The following is a 16657-nucleotide window of genomic DNA, read 5'->3' as shown; positions in this document are numbered from 1 at the left end:
ACTGGGAATTGTATTGTCATTAGAACATGCCTTACTTAGATGGTAATCAACTTTCTAGAACACCCTTTCCACCCTTGCCTAAGTGGCTTTTTAATCCATGTCATTCCTTCCTATTCTGTTTAATTAAGTGATTCTAGGATGCAAGTCTCCATCTGTTTCTTCCCACCTCCTTCTTCAGCTTTTTCTTCTCTGCTATTTACAAAGTACAGCTCACTTTTCCATAGTATTAAAACCAAAATATTAAAATCTGCCTTTTGCCCAGTGGTCACAGATGCTTCTCATTAAACTGCAATTCCATGAAAACACTGTGTGGTTCTCAGTTCTTTATCTGTGATTACCCAAACTCCTCTGTCCCTCTGCTAGAAATGCTTTTGCATCTCACCTTGTCTAGAAAGGTATTATTCACGAAACATCTCAAACACTATCTTTCCTCTAAACTTATTTTTGCAATCTACTACTTCCGCCTTTGTCAAGTCACTTATCCACTGTACTTCTTGTGTTTTGTACATTTGTATCATAAAACACATTTTGCTGTATTATCCGGCTTTGTTTTTGTGTTTTCATCTTTAAGATTCAAATTCAACAATTCAACAATATTCATCTTTCTGTAAATGATGTCCAATTTAGAGCTTTTATACAGTATATACAAGACACTTAAGAATTCCTTATTGAATTCAGGAGATTTTATTATTAAAGTCTACTTCATTCACTTATATACTAAGTTGTATTATCAGGGAAAAAGCAGAAGTTCTGTCTTATTCAATAGTGTGTTGTCCATGATACAAATATTGAATTCATATATGAATGGGCTATATAAAGCAAGAAAACAAGTTCTGCCAAAAGTAAAATAACATCAACAACATCTGAAAATAAGACCTTAAAGTCAAGTAGCAATTTATTTTCAACAAGAAGGACTGTCCCTCCCTATTTTTAACATTAGGGAGGGATAATCTTCCATGTAAGACACAAAATGTTTCAATGTTCATTCTGCGTGCACCTCTGATCAATTTGCCTAGAGCTTCAATACTATTATTTTTGATGTGTAATCATTCCAAGTTTTATTGTCCTTAGACTACAATATGCTCTATGCCAAATAATTAGAGTGCCAAATAATAGGGCCACAATTCCAAATTAATTTTCAATATTATCATTTTTTTACTAATAGAAAAAGCAATGATGTTAGTATTATATAGCATATTTGTCATAATCAGAATTAATTTCCTTAAAAAATAATTAGATTAAAACCAATTTTTCATAAGATACTGACGTGTATCATATGCAACATGTTTATCTGAAGTTTTAGTTGTATTAGGGTAGGATCCCTAAACTTTGTTCTTTATATCCAAGATTTGAAGACAATAAAGTTAAATAGGCAGGCACAAATATCAGCAGACATCATGGAATATATTAGAAAAATACTTTTGTCCTCTTATTAATAAAAGTAAGGGGATATCCCACAGGAAAACATACATGGAAAAGATTCTGAACTCTAATAGCTCTTCATTCTTCACGGTTTCATGTGTGGGTTTTGGCAGTTCTATCAGACAGCTACAAGAACATTTTCAACTTGAAGAAACATTCACTTCTCTAAGAATATTTACAATAAAACAAACAAACAAACAAAAAAGATCCCCTGATTTTAAAAATCTAAATGTTTGTAGACATTTAGATATTTATATATAGTCTAAAGAATCCATGTGTCCAGAGGTGTGATGAATACACTTAAGCAAAAAAAAAAAAAAAAAACAACTATCCCTCAGGGTCCAGATTCTGTAAAACTTAAAAAAAAAAAAAAAACTTTTTTGTATATTTTGTTTTCTATTTTTTGTTTGTTCCAAAAGCAACGTGAAATATGTGTACTAATTGTAAGTATCTTTTGCAAAAATTTAAAAAAAGGAAAACACTACTTGCCTTTATGGCAAAAGTAATATAGTCCAATAATCTTTTTTATTTGCTCCAAAAGTCTTCTATAGATTTACACAATCAAAATTTCTGAGTGCCAATATGGGATTCGGCATCTTTAGGAACTATTGTTCAGCAGCTATACCAGCTATTAAGCTTTAACACACTAAGGAAATACACTCCAACAGACATAAAAGAAAAATTACAGTGTACATATTTTTCTATAAAGATATACAATTCTTTGAATACCATGTAGTCTTTAGCTTAGTAACCAGATCTTTATTTTTGTGGACTAATAAATTGATGTGAATTTTTATTCTTGTCCATTCATTTCCTGATTATCCTTTGTGTTTTTAATTTCACATGGAAAAGTGAGTTATTTTGTATTTGCATATTTTTTCTCATATATCTACATTTGGAGTACTTACTAATTAATACATTTTAACAATAATGAAATATTATAAGTTACTAAAATATTTAAAAATACTTTATACTGTGCAAAATTTTTCTTCAATTAATGGATTGTACAATATATGTATTGTAAATACTTAAAGTTTATTTTTTCCTTTTTGTTGGTGTCTGTCCAAAATAGTACCATATATGCTAAAGTACTCTTAATGAACTAATTTTCTGCCTATATTTTAAGAGAGAGAGAGAGAGAGAGAGAGAGAGAGAGAGAGAGAGAGAGAGAGAGAGAGAGAGAATTTTAATATTTATTTTTTCATTTTCGGCGGACACAACATCTTTGTTTGTATGTGGCGCTGAGGATCAAATCCAGGCCGCACGCATGCCAGGCAAGTGCGCTACCACTTGAGCCACATCCCCAGCCCCTCTGCCTATATTTTTAAAAAGTGAATTATTGGGTTTTGTTTAGTTATATTTGATAGTGGAAACCATTTTCACATATTTATATGAGGTTGAAATTTATATTATTCTAACTAGGGCCCCAGTCTTTTGGATATACATGATAGTGAGTTTCACTGTGGCATATTTATCTGTACATAGGAAAGTTATGTACAGACAAATTCTGCTGTCCTCCCCATTTCTAATCCCCTCGCCTTCCCTTCCCTTCATTTCCCTCACCTAATTAACTAAACTTCTATTCTTCACATTCCCCACCTTGTTGCGTGTTAATATCCACATATTAGAGACAACATCCAACCTTTGGTTGTTTTGGGATTGACGAGTCTAACTTAGCAGGATAGTCTGCTCCAGATCCATTCATTTACAAGCAGATGTCATAAAGTCATTCTTCTTTATGGATGAGTAATATTCCATTATGTATATATAACACAATTTCTTTTGTTTTTTCTTCATTCTTTTTAGATATATACAACAGTAGAGTGGTGTTAAATGTACATACATGGAGAATAACTTATTCTATTTAGGAGTCCACTCTTGTGTTTCTACATGATATGGAATTTCACTGGTGTCATACATGAACATAGGAAAGTATGTCTGGTTCATTCCACTGTCTTTCTATTCCTAATCCCCTTCTTTCCCTTCATTCCCCTTTTTCTAATCCACTGAACTTCTATACACACACTCATACACCCCAATACTTTCTTGTGTGTTAGCATCTGCATATTGGAGAGAATATTTGACCTTTGTTTTTTTTTTTTTGGTGGGGGGGTGGCTTATTTCACTTAGTGTGATGGCCTCTGTACCCATCTATTTACCAGAAGAAGTCATAAAGTCTTTCTTTTTATATGGCTCAGTACAATAATCCTCTCAATATCAATAGAAAAAAATCAGCTTTCTCAAAATAGTATGGTCTTCTAAGGAAATAGAATCCCTGACCAAACTGAATACTCTATATTTACTTAATGAAAATAGTAGGGTTCTATGTCTTATATAATTATTGTCTCCATTCATCTTTTTTTTTTTTTGCTACTGGTTAATATTGGGACAACATGAGAAAAATGAATAATGTCAATAATATTCAATGAGCAAGTTTACAATTATTTAAACTAAATCATATATTATTATTAAAGTATATTGCTTTAAATAGCTATTTAAATCTACTGAAATAGACAATATTCTTACTGAGATAGTTTGGATTTCATGAAAATAAATTGTTAAACCAAAAATTATCCATTCAAGACATCAACAATTTCACTTCTGTAATAAGGAATCTAGAGCCAATATAGTGCATATTATTATTTCTATTACTGCCTTCTGAAATGACAGAAAATAAATTAGCCAAAACATAGCCTAATTACATGTAAGGAGAAATTTTACCAATACAAAAGCTATTTTCTATCTCCTTTTCCAAATCAATGCAAAACCAATGGAAGAAACTAGTTCTTGTAATGAATAAATTCTTAGTTGATTTCTACTGTGTATTTATGCAAGAATTTAGACTGAAGCTCCCACTCTTTACCTGTATGATTTTTCTTCTCTGGAATTCCTTATCAATTTTTGTACAACTCTCTTCTGCAGACTGAATCTCTCTACTGAATCTCATTTCAACCACCTCATTCCATCATAATGTTTTCTCATATTATCTAACACAACTTTATTTAAATTCTAGTAATGGAATGCATTTCAGTATTTGAAATTGAGAATATGTCACCATATGTTATTCTAACATATGAAGAGGAAAAAGCGAAAGCAAATCATAGATATAATATTGGAGTTATGATATAAAAAGCTGGGCTTTAAACATGATTCCATAATATATGATGAGTTTAAATCTATGTTAATGTTGATTATCTTATATATATATATATATTGCTATACATATATTTATATTATATATATATATATGTGTGTGTGTTAGTATGTTTCTACATAGACAATATTAAAGTATCTATATATAGATCAATTATTATTGTTATTCAGTTTTAGTAAACTTGCTAGATGAAAACTAAATGTCTGAAATCAATAACATCTCTAAATATCAGGAACAATGAATGTAAAAATAATATAAAAATATCAATTGTATTTTAATAAAATCAGAAAGCAACATGGAATATATCCAACAGAGTATACTCAGTCTAAATAAATGGAAAGGTTTCATATATAGTTGGAAGAATTCAATAATCTTAAAACTTAAAATTTCAGAATGACCTATAGATTTAATAAAACTAAATGAAAAAAATAAGTACATGAAATTGTCAACTTAATATTGAAATATACATGAGAATGAAAAGTAACAAAGATTTTAAGCTTCAAATACTCTTGAAAAAAGTGTAAGGTAAGTTTATTAAAAGATACAGAAATTATTGCTATGTTATATTGATTTATGGATTGTCAAATAAACTAAAAGAATGTATTTATAAGGATCCATAAACAGAATTCTATTTAAATGTAAAAAAAAAGAGCCTTCAGAGAATATATTATTTTCTTCATGAGAAGGTCATTTTGACAAAAACACAAATTGTATAAATTATAAAGAAACAACTGATATATTCCACATAATTATATTTGGGAGAAAGGGTTCATAGTATACATGTCTCTAAAATCATTCAGATATAAGTTTAACTGGTATTTCACAAGAAAGAAACTAAAAATATCCAAAATCATATGAAAGAACAAACAAGCTGATTAATAACCAGAGAATTAAACTACAAGTAACAATAAGTTAATGTTTAACCTTCTTCAAATTGGAAAATGATATTAAAATGTTCATCTCAGTTTTAGTGAGACAATAAGTCCAGGGTGATGATTACATACTGCTAATAAAAGTGCAATTTTCTCCCATTAGTTTATAAAACACATTGGACCTTGTTTTTTTTCCTTTACTAAGCCAGTCTGGGCTGGGAATTTGGTCATTTACAGAAGAAACCACTACTGATTGATGAACTAGGTTGTTAAAGAATGATTTCTACAAAAAAAAAAAAGGAAAAGGTATATGCTTTTTGAAATAATTTTTAGGTATGTGGGTTTTGTATTTTTGAACAGTTCATTAAGTAAATGAATGTTGAAGAGTATAGCTCAAGTATCATATCTGGCTTGGAGAGATGAGCTATGGTTGAAGCCTAGGAAAATTATTAAATTGTAAAAATAGGTCATATATTATAAAACAACAGACTCTCAGAAAAATCCACTGAAAAAAATAACATTAAATTTTTATTAGAAGAAAAGGTGAAAGAACAAAAGAAAGGAGTGAGGTGGGGGTAAACAGCAAATCTAAAGAAGGAATCTGGAGAAACATGGGTCAAGCTGCCAACCCAAGGAAAATTTTTTAAGAAAATTAGAGGATTGAGGGTTAAAATGAAGACATAATTTGAAAGAGAAATGTAAATTAGACTTATATAAATAATTCTGCAATAACTTGGACATGGAGAATTGTGATTTTCTTTATTAAAGTAGTTTAACATTGTTTTTACCTATCATATTTATTCCTATCATTGATTTCCTTCTGACAACACAAAAGAACTTAACTACGAAATCAGGAAAAAAAGAAAACTGGGTGCGGTGGCACACCTCTCTAATCCCAGAGGCTCTGATGCTGAGATTCATGAGTCTAAAGCCAGCCTCAGCAATGGCACTAAACACTTCAGTGAGACCCTGTCTCTAAACAAAATACAAAATAGAGGCTGGAGATGTGTCTCAGTGGTTGAGTGTCCCTCAGTTAAATACCTGGTACCCCAATAAATAAGTAAATAGGAAAAGAAAGAGAAAACTTTCCAACCACTATTTAGGCATTTTATGAAAATCAATGTTATTACTGTATTGGAAAAGCTTTGTAAACTGTATCACTCCTACTTAGTTTTTCTCATTGTATTATTAAGCTAATTTTTTTATTTACATAAAATAAGGTACTGCTTTTTTGATAATAAAGCAGCCATTTTAAAATAGGTTTTGAAATGGGTCAGAGATCAAAATTCAATACATTTTTAAAGAAATAAGTTTACTCATATTGCTATCTACATTTATTGTACTAATCACTAGCTTAATTGTATACTGTTTGCATACTTAAAATTATGAGGAAGATATTATTTCTAAAATTTAATTAATTGATGTTTTCTTTTTATACTTTAAAGACATTTAAACTAAAGGCTTAAATTGATCTATCACGTCTTCCTTAACACATATTCTCTATACACAGGTATAGCTGAAAATATTTTCAATCAAATTAGATTTTGGTCTTAACTAACCAGATTATTTTCCTATGTTAAGTTATTTACAATAATTTGCATTTACAAATGTAAGAAAGCAGAGAAAACAAAATACCAACAACACATTTTCTATTTCCTAGAAGACTTTCATATCTGATATGGGGAACTTTAAGGAATGTTTCCTATTTGAATAGTAATCTATAATACTTTTCCTGAAGAGGTATATCTGACTCCTGGGATATTGTGGCATCAGTAAAATTACAGTCATCTCTGGTTTTAATGAAATTTAATTTTAAAAGTAGTTAGTAACCATTTTTGCCAATCAAAACTTTTTACTATAGGAAAATCCATAATACTCAAAATTATACTGTATGAACAAATCTAATATCTTATATACCATTTCTTCAGACTATAATGTTCCTATTAAAATTTTGTCACTTGGGAGATACAAGGAAACTAGTATCATTCTAATTGCTAGGACCCCAGAAATGATAATTGACTTGTAGTAAATGATGCCATTAAGTATTTGGTTTCAGAGACAGAATTATATCCACAGTGACTGAATCTATAAACGACTTGCTTTTATAATACAATGCCTTTCATAAATAGCTGTGTCAAATAAAAGATTTTGTTGAAACAACAAAATCTCTAAAGTATATCAGAATTGAAAATAAAGAATTCACCATAGACTTTAAAACACCAAACATTAAATAATTTATATTTACTTAAATTTTTAATATAGTGATATCTACTTTTATAGGAATGAACATTTCTGTCAAAATTTTAACAAGTGGCTTTTGTAATGTTATTTAAAATTTGTCAATAAGTAAAGAATTCACCACAATAAGCAATTTTAAGATTTAGTATCCTTTATGTATTTCCTGGTATTGCATTGGACATTGGACATTAATCAGTATCCAATGAATTTATAATGTCAAGTAATGACTAAATGATTCCAACATGAAAGGACTCTGTTCCAAAGTGATCACTGTTAAGTGCAATGCAGCCAGTGGAGAAGTAAGTTAATTGATTATTAGAACACAGGAGCAAGCCATCAGCATTTCCAGCTTCACCACCTAATTACTACATTATGCCAGAACAATGTCAGTGTTTATTGAATTAAGTTATCACAAACATGAAAAATAGTATTTGTGATGCCTTCAATGAGAACAATTAATGATCCCAGTGGGGTTGCATCCCTAAATCCTCCAAATCAGAAAGGATAAGTTAATGTTTTTTTCAATCATCTGAGAAAAATAAGCAAACAAACAAACAAACAAAAAAACCCTCAGAAAACACTCTTCTTAGGACGTTGTATCTACTATGACCTGTATAAATATACTGACAGAGAATGAATAAAGGCCCCCAAAGTGACAGTATTTAGGGAGGGATGTTCAATACTAAAAGTGTTTGGAATGCTCTTTAATCGATACTAGGAGGAATTGTAACTTTTAAAAATTTGAAGAAAACAAAATTATACAATGGTAAATAACTGTATGAATTCTATTTAGTATTAACTCTGCGACTCCTTTATATAAAACATAAGATATTAGAGAAGTTTGATTTTTTTTTTTTTTTGGTATTAGAGATTGAACCCAGGGACATTCAACCACTGAGCCACATCCCCAGCCCTATTTTTGTATTTTATTTAGAAACAGGTTCTCACTGAGTTGCTGAGCACCTCACCATTGTGGAGGGTGGCTTTAAACTCATGATCCTCCTGCCGCAGCCTCCAGAGCTGCTGAGATTACAGGCGTGTGCCACTGCACCTGGCTAGGGAAGATTTTGTCAGATTCTTCATCTGTGAAAAGGGAATTAAAAAACAAATCTCTACAATATAGTAACCTTTTCAAAGAATTTAGAACATTTCTGGCATATAATTTGAATGCAATAATTTATTGTAATTGTTACATTTCTTATATCTGTGAACACTAATTCTGCTTAATAAATGTTGTCTTGTTCCCAGTATGTGTTAGCTGATCTTAGTAATTGAATATCTACTGTGTCAATATAGTGTTAGGTCCTCATGCCTCTCATAGAGCTCTCTACATCTATTTTCATGCCAGCGAAATAAAGCATGGTGGGTAAATTAGAACTGCATTGTCTTATTTAAAATGTGTATTTAGGATGCATTCAATTTTGGAGTATGTGTTTTACATTCATCATGCTACTTACTTCTTCCAAAAATTAATTTTACAAATGAAGAAATAAAGTTCAGAAAATTGACACAAATTAGATCTTTAAACAGTGGAATAGAATCAAAATTTGTGTCTCACTTTCTAAATTTAAATTTCATGCTTCTGTTGTTACATTCGGATCTTTCTCCTGCTCTCCCAACATTGTAATAATAAATGTCAATAACTTCATATGATTATCCAAAGAAGTTTTGAAAATAATATTTTGAAGAAGGAAACCAGAACAAAAAAAAAATTCTATATAAACATTTGATTATGCTATTGAAGTGAGTCATTTTTACTTTGAGGTGACTTTTCAGTAATGATGTAAATTTCTATAAAGATTAATGCTCAATGAAATATGATATATCAAGAACTATGTAATGTTTTGAACAACCAACAATAAAAAAATAAATAAATAAAAATAAAAAAATAAAGACCTTGAAAAATCTTTTTAGTTTAAAAATTTAGTTGTAAAAACGTGTGTGTGGATATATATATATATATATCCACACACACATATCTATATATAAACATATATGTATATATTGATATTGTTCATATTTGGATCTAATTTTAGGCTGTTGCTCCACTGACCTTTAATTTTATTCATATGCATAAAGAGATCAGCATATGATTAGCAATGATTGTTCCTTTTGTCAAATATTGATTTTTGTTACAGTGATAATTTCAGTCTGATATTATTTATACTCAGAAAAGAGTAAATAACCAGTCAGTTGTCACAAATCAGATTTGAGTGCTTTGTCTTTCCCAGTATTTCAGTGCTAGGCCTCATTTCATAAAGATACTATGAAACACATTGATTTCATACTTGAGTTTACTATTTGGCAATGTATTAAAATACACTGCCATAATCATTATGCACATAGCCTTTGGATGTATTTATAAGGACAATCATAGCTTCAATTTGATATCATGACTTCGTCCCTGAATCTTGTGACTGGTATTATTTGCAATTCAATTCTATTTAATGGTGGCTCCTACATCAAGGTAATATAAATCTGCACCTACCATTAATCTGAAAACCTTCTACCATTATTCTGTAAACCTCTGGTATTGGGCCAACTTGATCACACAGTGAAAATTCCAATTCCTCAAGAGCCTAATGACTCAGAGCCATTGCCTGCACTACCTTTGCCAATCATCACATAATTAGATAGAATTAATGTGTGGGTAGTGTAATTCAGATCATTTTAATGTTTATAATGATGATGAATAATCCTGGCTCTTACAGTTTTATCTGATTTGGGTAACAATACAAATTTTGATGGTTGGATAACTACCTCCTTTCTAGTTAACTCTATAATACAAATACATGGCCTCAGATCTCATCTTTCTTAATAAGTAGAATCAAATAAATTGTATTTAATTTTAGTGTTTCAACTTCATGCACAAATAATTTGGCCTCAGTGTATCTGTTTTATGTCTTTAAGGAGACCTAAGCTCACAACATATCTTGTAATGTAAGTTCAGTTGATGTCCCGGGAATAATAGTCTCATCAAATCCTGTAGATCACTGATTCTCAACAGGATAACTTTTACTTACAGAGTACATTGTCATTATCTAAAGACATTTTGGATTACTACAACTTGTGGATGCTATTGGTATAAAATCAGTAGAGGTATGAGACTCTGGTAAACATCTGCTATATACAGAACAGTCTCCTACACCTTTGCAACAACGAATGAATTTTCTGGCCCCAAATATTAATAGCACTGAAGATGAAGATCCCACCTTCAGATGACAAAAATCTAAACTTCAAATAACACCCCTTTGGTAGGATATAATAGAGGAATATCAAGTTCTTTCCTTGTTTCCACTGTCCAAATTGTGCATAAATGTTCATGCAATGAAAATCAAAATTATAAAACTACAGGAAAAGACATAAATGTAGATTTGACTCAAGAAAGGAGTCAATCTTTTCTAGTGACTTAATTGCTGATAGACATATTCACAGACCAATGAAAATATTTCTAACTACTTCAAATTTAATCATAATATGAAGCAATAAGAATTTGAGTATATGCTGCATGAACAATTTTTATGCAGGTCTTCATACTGTATAAAAAATTAATATTTTTGATAATTTTAATAAAAAATTCTGCTAAAATCAGATTTTAATGAAAGTTATCTAGGATTCTAATTTTTATTCACAGCTAATTTCTCAATCAATATTTGCTGAGTGTGATCTAAGTGGTCAACATTCCTTATATTCCTCTAATAGCCTATATTAAGAATACAGGAACCCAGTTCATGGGAAGGAAAATGGGAGACACACTTAGGTAAAATTCCTCTGAACCCTGTTGATAGGGTGGTAATTCTCAAATTATTTATGGTGTAAGTATCACTTGTGATAATTTTTTTTTAAAAAAGATATATATATATATGTATATATGTATGTATGCATGTATGTGTGTGTGTGTATATATATATATATATATATATATATATATATATATATATATATAGAGAGAGAGAGAGAGAGAGAGAGAGAGAGAGAGAGAATATGAATCTTTTTTGTAGATGGACACAACACAATGCCTTTATTTTTATGTGGTGCTGAGAATCGAACCTGAGTCCCTCCTGTGCTAGGAGAGTGCTCTACCACTGAGCCACAATCCCAGCCCCTTGGTATACTTTTCATAGATTCCTGAACACCAAAGAGTCTAATTTAGTAGGTATGGTGCAACAGCCAGAAGCATGCACTTTTAAATGAATCTTTCTGGTGATTTTATATAGGTGATTTCAGACAATAGTTTCAGAAATCTTGGCTTAAGTTTACAGTTCACTGGATATATCAAGTCTGAAAGGGATTCAATTTGGAAAAGGGAGAATAGGAAGAGTTAGAAAAAAAGAACTGAAAATATTCAAGGGCTATAAAAAATTGTTAATTTATATAAAATTCACTGTTTCAGCAGGTATTTATTGCAAATCAATTATTAGCTAGGCATAGTCTACGTACTAAGGTTAGAGTTTTGAACAAAACACAGAAAAAAAATAGTTCACTCTTTTTAAGTTACATCACAGCAGGAGAAGACAAACAATGAATTCCTAACAGAAGGTGGAAATATTTAATAGCCATATTCAGATATGTACTTTAAATGAAATAATTCAAAATTTAATAAGATTTAAGAATTTCTTTCCTTTGAAAAATGTTCCTTGCTCAATCAACTCAATAGAGACCCATAATTCTACCAAACAATGGAATGTTAGTTGACATCAAATATAAGGGTCAATGTTTTCCTTCAAAGCAACACCATGCCCGACTAAGTCATAGTGTTGTCAACAATATCTTGAAATAACTTCTTGACAAATCCTGCTGCCAGGTATTATTTCCAATTTGCAAAAAAGTATTAAATAATATTTAACTTAGCTGCCTTTATATCCCCATGTTAAAATACCATGTATTGTTGTTGTGATCATTTATCTGTGGTTCACTATAGGGGTACTGTTACGCAACAATATAATTTTTTAAAATTATCTGATGTGAATAATAAAAAGAAATTGTAGTGTGTATACATGTGCCTTTTTAAAATTCCTTAGCATTGTCGGACACTAAATTGGAAGTATTTGATAAGAAATTACAAAAATAAATTTAGTAAAATAATTTAGTGTCTGGAAAACAACAGAATGCAAAGTTTAAATTTATTTACTACAGACTTTCTTGGATCATTTCATATATGACAACAATTGTAATCTTTAAAGAGATGAAAAATATCAGCTGTGTTACTGAAACTTATTTATCCTCAAGTACTTTAAGTGGACTTTATAAAGAACTATATGCATGAAATAGTAATTGAGAATGCAGGGGAAAAAGGAAAAAAAAAACTTTTAAGGACTGGCCAAACCAAGTTTAAAAAACCTATCAATCATTCTATTTATTGATATACATATATTTAAATATAATTTTATAACTACACAACCAACATTTCACAGCCTGTGAAAATGTTAATAAGAAAAGCCACCTTTTCATTTGGAGTTGAAATTTAATGATTTCAGTGCTTATGTTGTAGCCTAAAAGAAGAATTCATTTGCAAATCAGGTCTTGATCAATGAGTGACTTTCCTCTCCCAAGCAAGCAGAACAAATTTCTCATCATCAAATCATGAAAAAGAGTGGTATCAGAAGATAGGACAGAATCTGTTGGAAACCATATAAATTATGGGTTTGTTTGAGCCAACATAATGCAGGGAAGCTGCTTTTCTGGGAATTCCTGGATAAAATTCCCTGGTTCTAGAAAACCCAGATCATGCTGGCACCGTTCTTACCTCACAACCTTAGGATCAAACAGCCTCCCTTAGATGGGCATAACCTGTCAAAATGAACAACCTGTTCACTGCAAGATCCTCCCACAGCAAAAACAAGACCCCTCCCACTAAAACCCTATCCCTGTCTTTGATGTACTTCCCCTTAAATAAAGAATCAAGACCTTTATCAGTTGTGCAGTTCCAGTTCCTATGAGGGCTGGAAGACCCATCAGATGCCCACTTCCTAAATCTAATCTTTATCTTTATTTCTTACTGATTATTTCAGACTTTTTATCCAGGTGGCTCACCACTCCTAGGAGGAACCTGCTCTTCTGGAGTGCTGGCCACCCTGTCATAATAATCAAATAAGAAGTAGCCAGAAGGCGAATGCCAAGTCTGTTGGGGGAAAATCTTTAAATATTGCAGAGCACTTTGTGGAAGGAAGCATCATTTAAAGAAATGAATTCCTAAGGATACCTTTGTAGAGATATTCCGAACAACTGTATTTGAAAAATGGAAAGTAATATTAAAATGAAAGAATCCTATTACCAACAAGTTATAACTACTAAATAAAAATATATGTAAATGAAAATATACATTGTATCTGAAATTGTGTTTATGTGATTACTTGCTTGTACCCCAAACAGGTAGATTGCTAATTTAAGAATATTTTAAACTGTTTTTCACTTCATATTTATTATTTCTCTAGGGAAGAGTGTTTTTCTCGGTAATGACAAATATTAAAAACCTTAGTACCATGTTCTGAATATTTGTCTATAAAGGTAAGATGCTATCATGAAATAAATCTAGATCCAATAAGAGATTTTCTCTTAGTTTTATTGGTAAAGAATTTTGAGGTTTTGCTTGTTTTTATTTGCATAATGTGACAGAATGAGGCTCAGTGACATCGATTTAATTGTTAATGATATGTTTCATATAATCTTTAGAATTGAGATACATAAAAAATTATAAAATTTCTTAAAAGTTTAGGAATCCAAAAGGTATAAGACCCCATATTTTTCCCATAATGAGCATAATAAAAGAGGAAGATGATGGAAAGGAGGAAAAAGAGGAGAGGGTGGAGAAGTAGAAATAATGGTGGGGACCTTCTCCTGTTCTCACGATGTGGGCATCTAGACCTAGACAGCCTGAATGCTTTTCCATATGTGGTGGGAAGTAGATAAATATTTCCTTATGTGGTCAAGAGAAACTTGGATATGACACACAAAGTGATGAACATTATTCTGAATAGAAATAAGATGCCTCAATAGTACATGAACAACAGTATTAAAATAGGAAGCCTCATGGTGTCTCCTTCCATATTGCTAGTCATAACTTTAATTAAATATGAGGGCTAAGGAAAGATAGGAGTGGTTATTAAATGGATCTCACTGTATATAGAAAGTTGTAGTTGATCTGAAGTTTGCAGCTTCACATTTTCCTAGTAATTCTCTATCTATCAACAGGTTGTTTTTTGTTTGTTTGTTTGTTTGTTTTTTTGAGATAGAGTCTCACTAAGTTGCTTAGGTTTGAATCAAACTTGTAATCTTCCTGCCTCTTACTTTCACAAGTTGCTAGTATTACAAGCATGGGTTACCACACCTGGCTCCATTTATCAACAATTAAAAAAGTAATTTGTATGAAAAAATATAGGTCACCTAATATGTGGGAGTTGTTATGACTATAACAGAAATTTTCCATTAATGTCAATTTATGGAGTAAACCTTTCTAAAACATTGATTCATAAATAATACTTGAATAAACACATTATCACTCAACATTCAGAAAATGAAACTAGAAAATAACAAAACTTTTTTAAGTTAATAATTAAACCTGACTAGATCTTGATTTAGTTTCAAATCATTGAATATATCACAATCAATTCTTTCCACTATTTCAGATTCATTAGTTTGAGTGTTTATAAAGTTTTGCATCTAAATAGTAAAATTTATTTTTAAAATGATATATCCTTATTCATCAGTTATGTGATCAAATATTTTAAAATAATATGTCTATATTATTTCTATTATCAGTGAAAAATGAAAATAAGTGATATAAGGAATAGAGAAGTATATTACTGTATAAATTTATAATGAAATGACATAGAGTCAACAAAAGCTACGTAGGAGTAAATGTTATGAATAGTTATTTACCTCTTATTCCTTATTACTTTCCTACATTTGTCAAATTTTCTACAGTGACAAATGTATAATATAAAAAATTATTTTCTTATTAATATGTCTCTGCAACTATCATTTTAATTTGTATTAATTTTGTTTTAATAAATTTACTCATGTAAGACTTTTGACAGTTGCATAAAATTTACTGTGGAACCAACCTAGATGCCCTTCAATAGACGAATGGATAAAAAAAATGTGGCATTTATACACAATGGAGTATTACTCTGCATTAAGAAATGACAAAATCATAGAATTTGGAGGGAAATGGATGGCATTAGAGCAGATTATGCTCAGTGAAGCTAGCCAAGCCCTAAAAAACAAATGCCAAATGTCTTCTTTGATATAAGGAGAGTAATTAAGAACAGACTAGGGAAGAAGAGCACAAGAAGAAGACCATCATTAAACAGGGTTGAGAGGTGGGAGGGAAAGGGAGAGAGAAGGGAAATAGCATGGAAATGGAACGAGACCCTCAGGTTTATACAAAATTACATACAAGAGGAAGTGAGGGGAAAGGGAAAAATAATACAAGGGGGAGGAATGAATTGCAGTAGTGGGGGTAGAGAGAGAAGAGGGGAGGGGAGGGGAGGGGAGGGGGGATAGTAGAGGATAGGAAAGGCAGCAGAATACAACAGACACTAGGATGGCAATATGTAAAGCAATGGAAGTGAAACTGATGTGAATCTGCAATCTGTATAAGGGGCAATATGGGAGTGCATAACCCACTTGAATCAAAATGTGAAATATGATATATCAAGAAATATGTAATGGAGGGGTAAGACAAGATAATACAAATGGAAGAAATGATTTACAGTAGAAGGGGTAGAGAGAAAAGGGGAGGGGAGGGGAGGGGAGGGGGGATAGTAGAAAATAGGACTGACAGCAGAATACATCAGACACTAGAAAGGCAATATGTGAATCAATGGAAGGGTAACTGATGTGATACAGCAATCTGTATACGGGGTAAAGTTGGGAGTTCATAACCCGCTTGAATCAAACTGTGAAATATGATGTATTAAGAACTGTGTAAGGTTTTGAGCGACCAACAATAAAAAAAAATAAATAAATA

General features: G+C 30.9%; 1 protein-coding gene across 3 annotated transcripts in view; it reads right to left on the bottom strand.

The window, feature by feature from the left end:
• Cntn5 (contactin 5) overlaps positions 1-16657 on the bottom strand; it is a 1189809-nt gene that overhangs the window by 992418 nt on the left and 180734 nt on the right. The window lies entirely within an intron of this gene.

The sequence above is a fragment of the Ictidomys tridecemlineatus genome, chromosome 4 (assembly GCF_052094955.1).
Source record: "Ictidomys tridecemlineatus isolate mIctTri1 chromosome 4, mIctTri1.hap1, whole genome shotgun sequence".
Taxonomy (NCBI): Eukaryota; Metazoa; Chordata; class Mammalia; order Rodentia; family Sciuridae; genus Ictidomys; species Ictidomys tridecemlineatus.
Note: the sequence above shows the minus strand (reverse complement) of the source record. Positions and strands in the feature narration are given on the sequence as shown.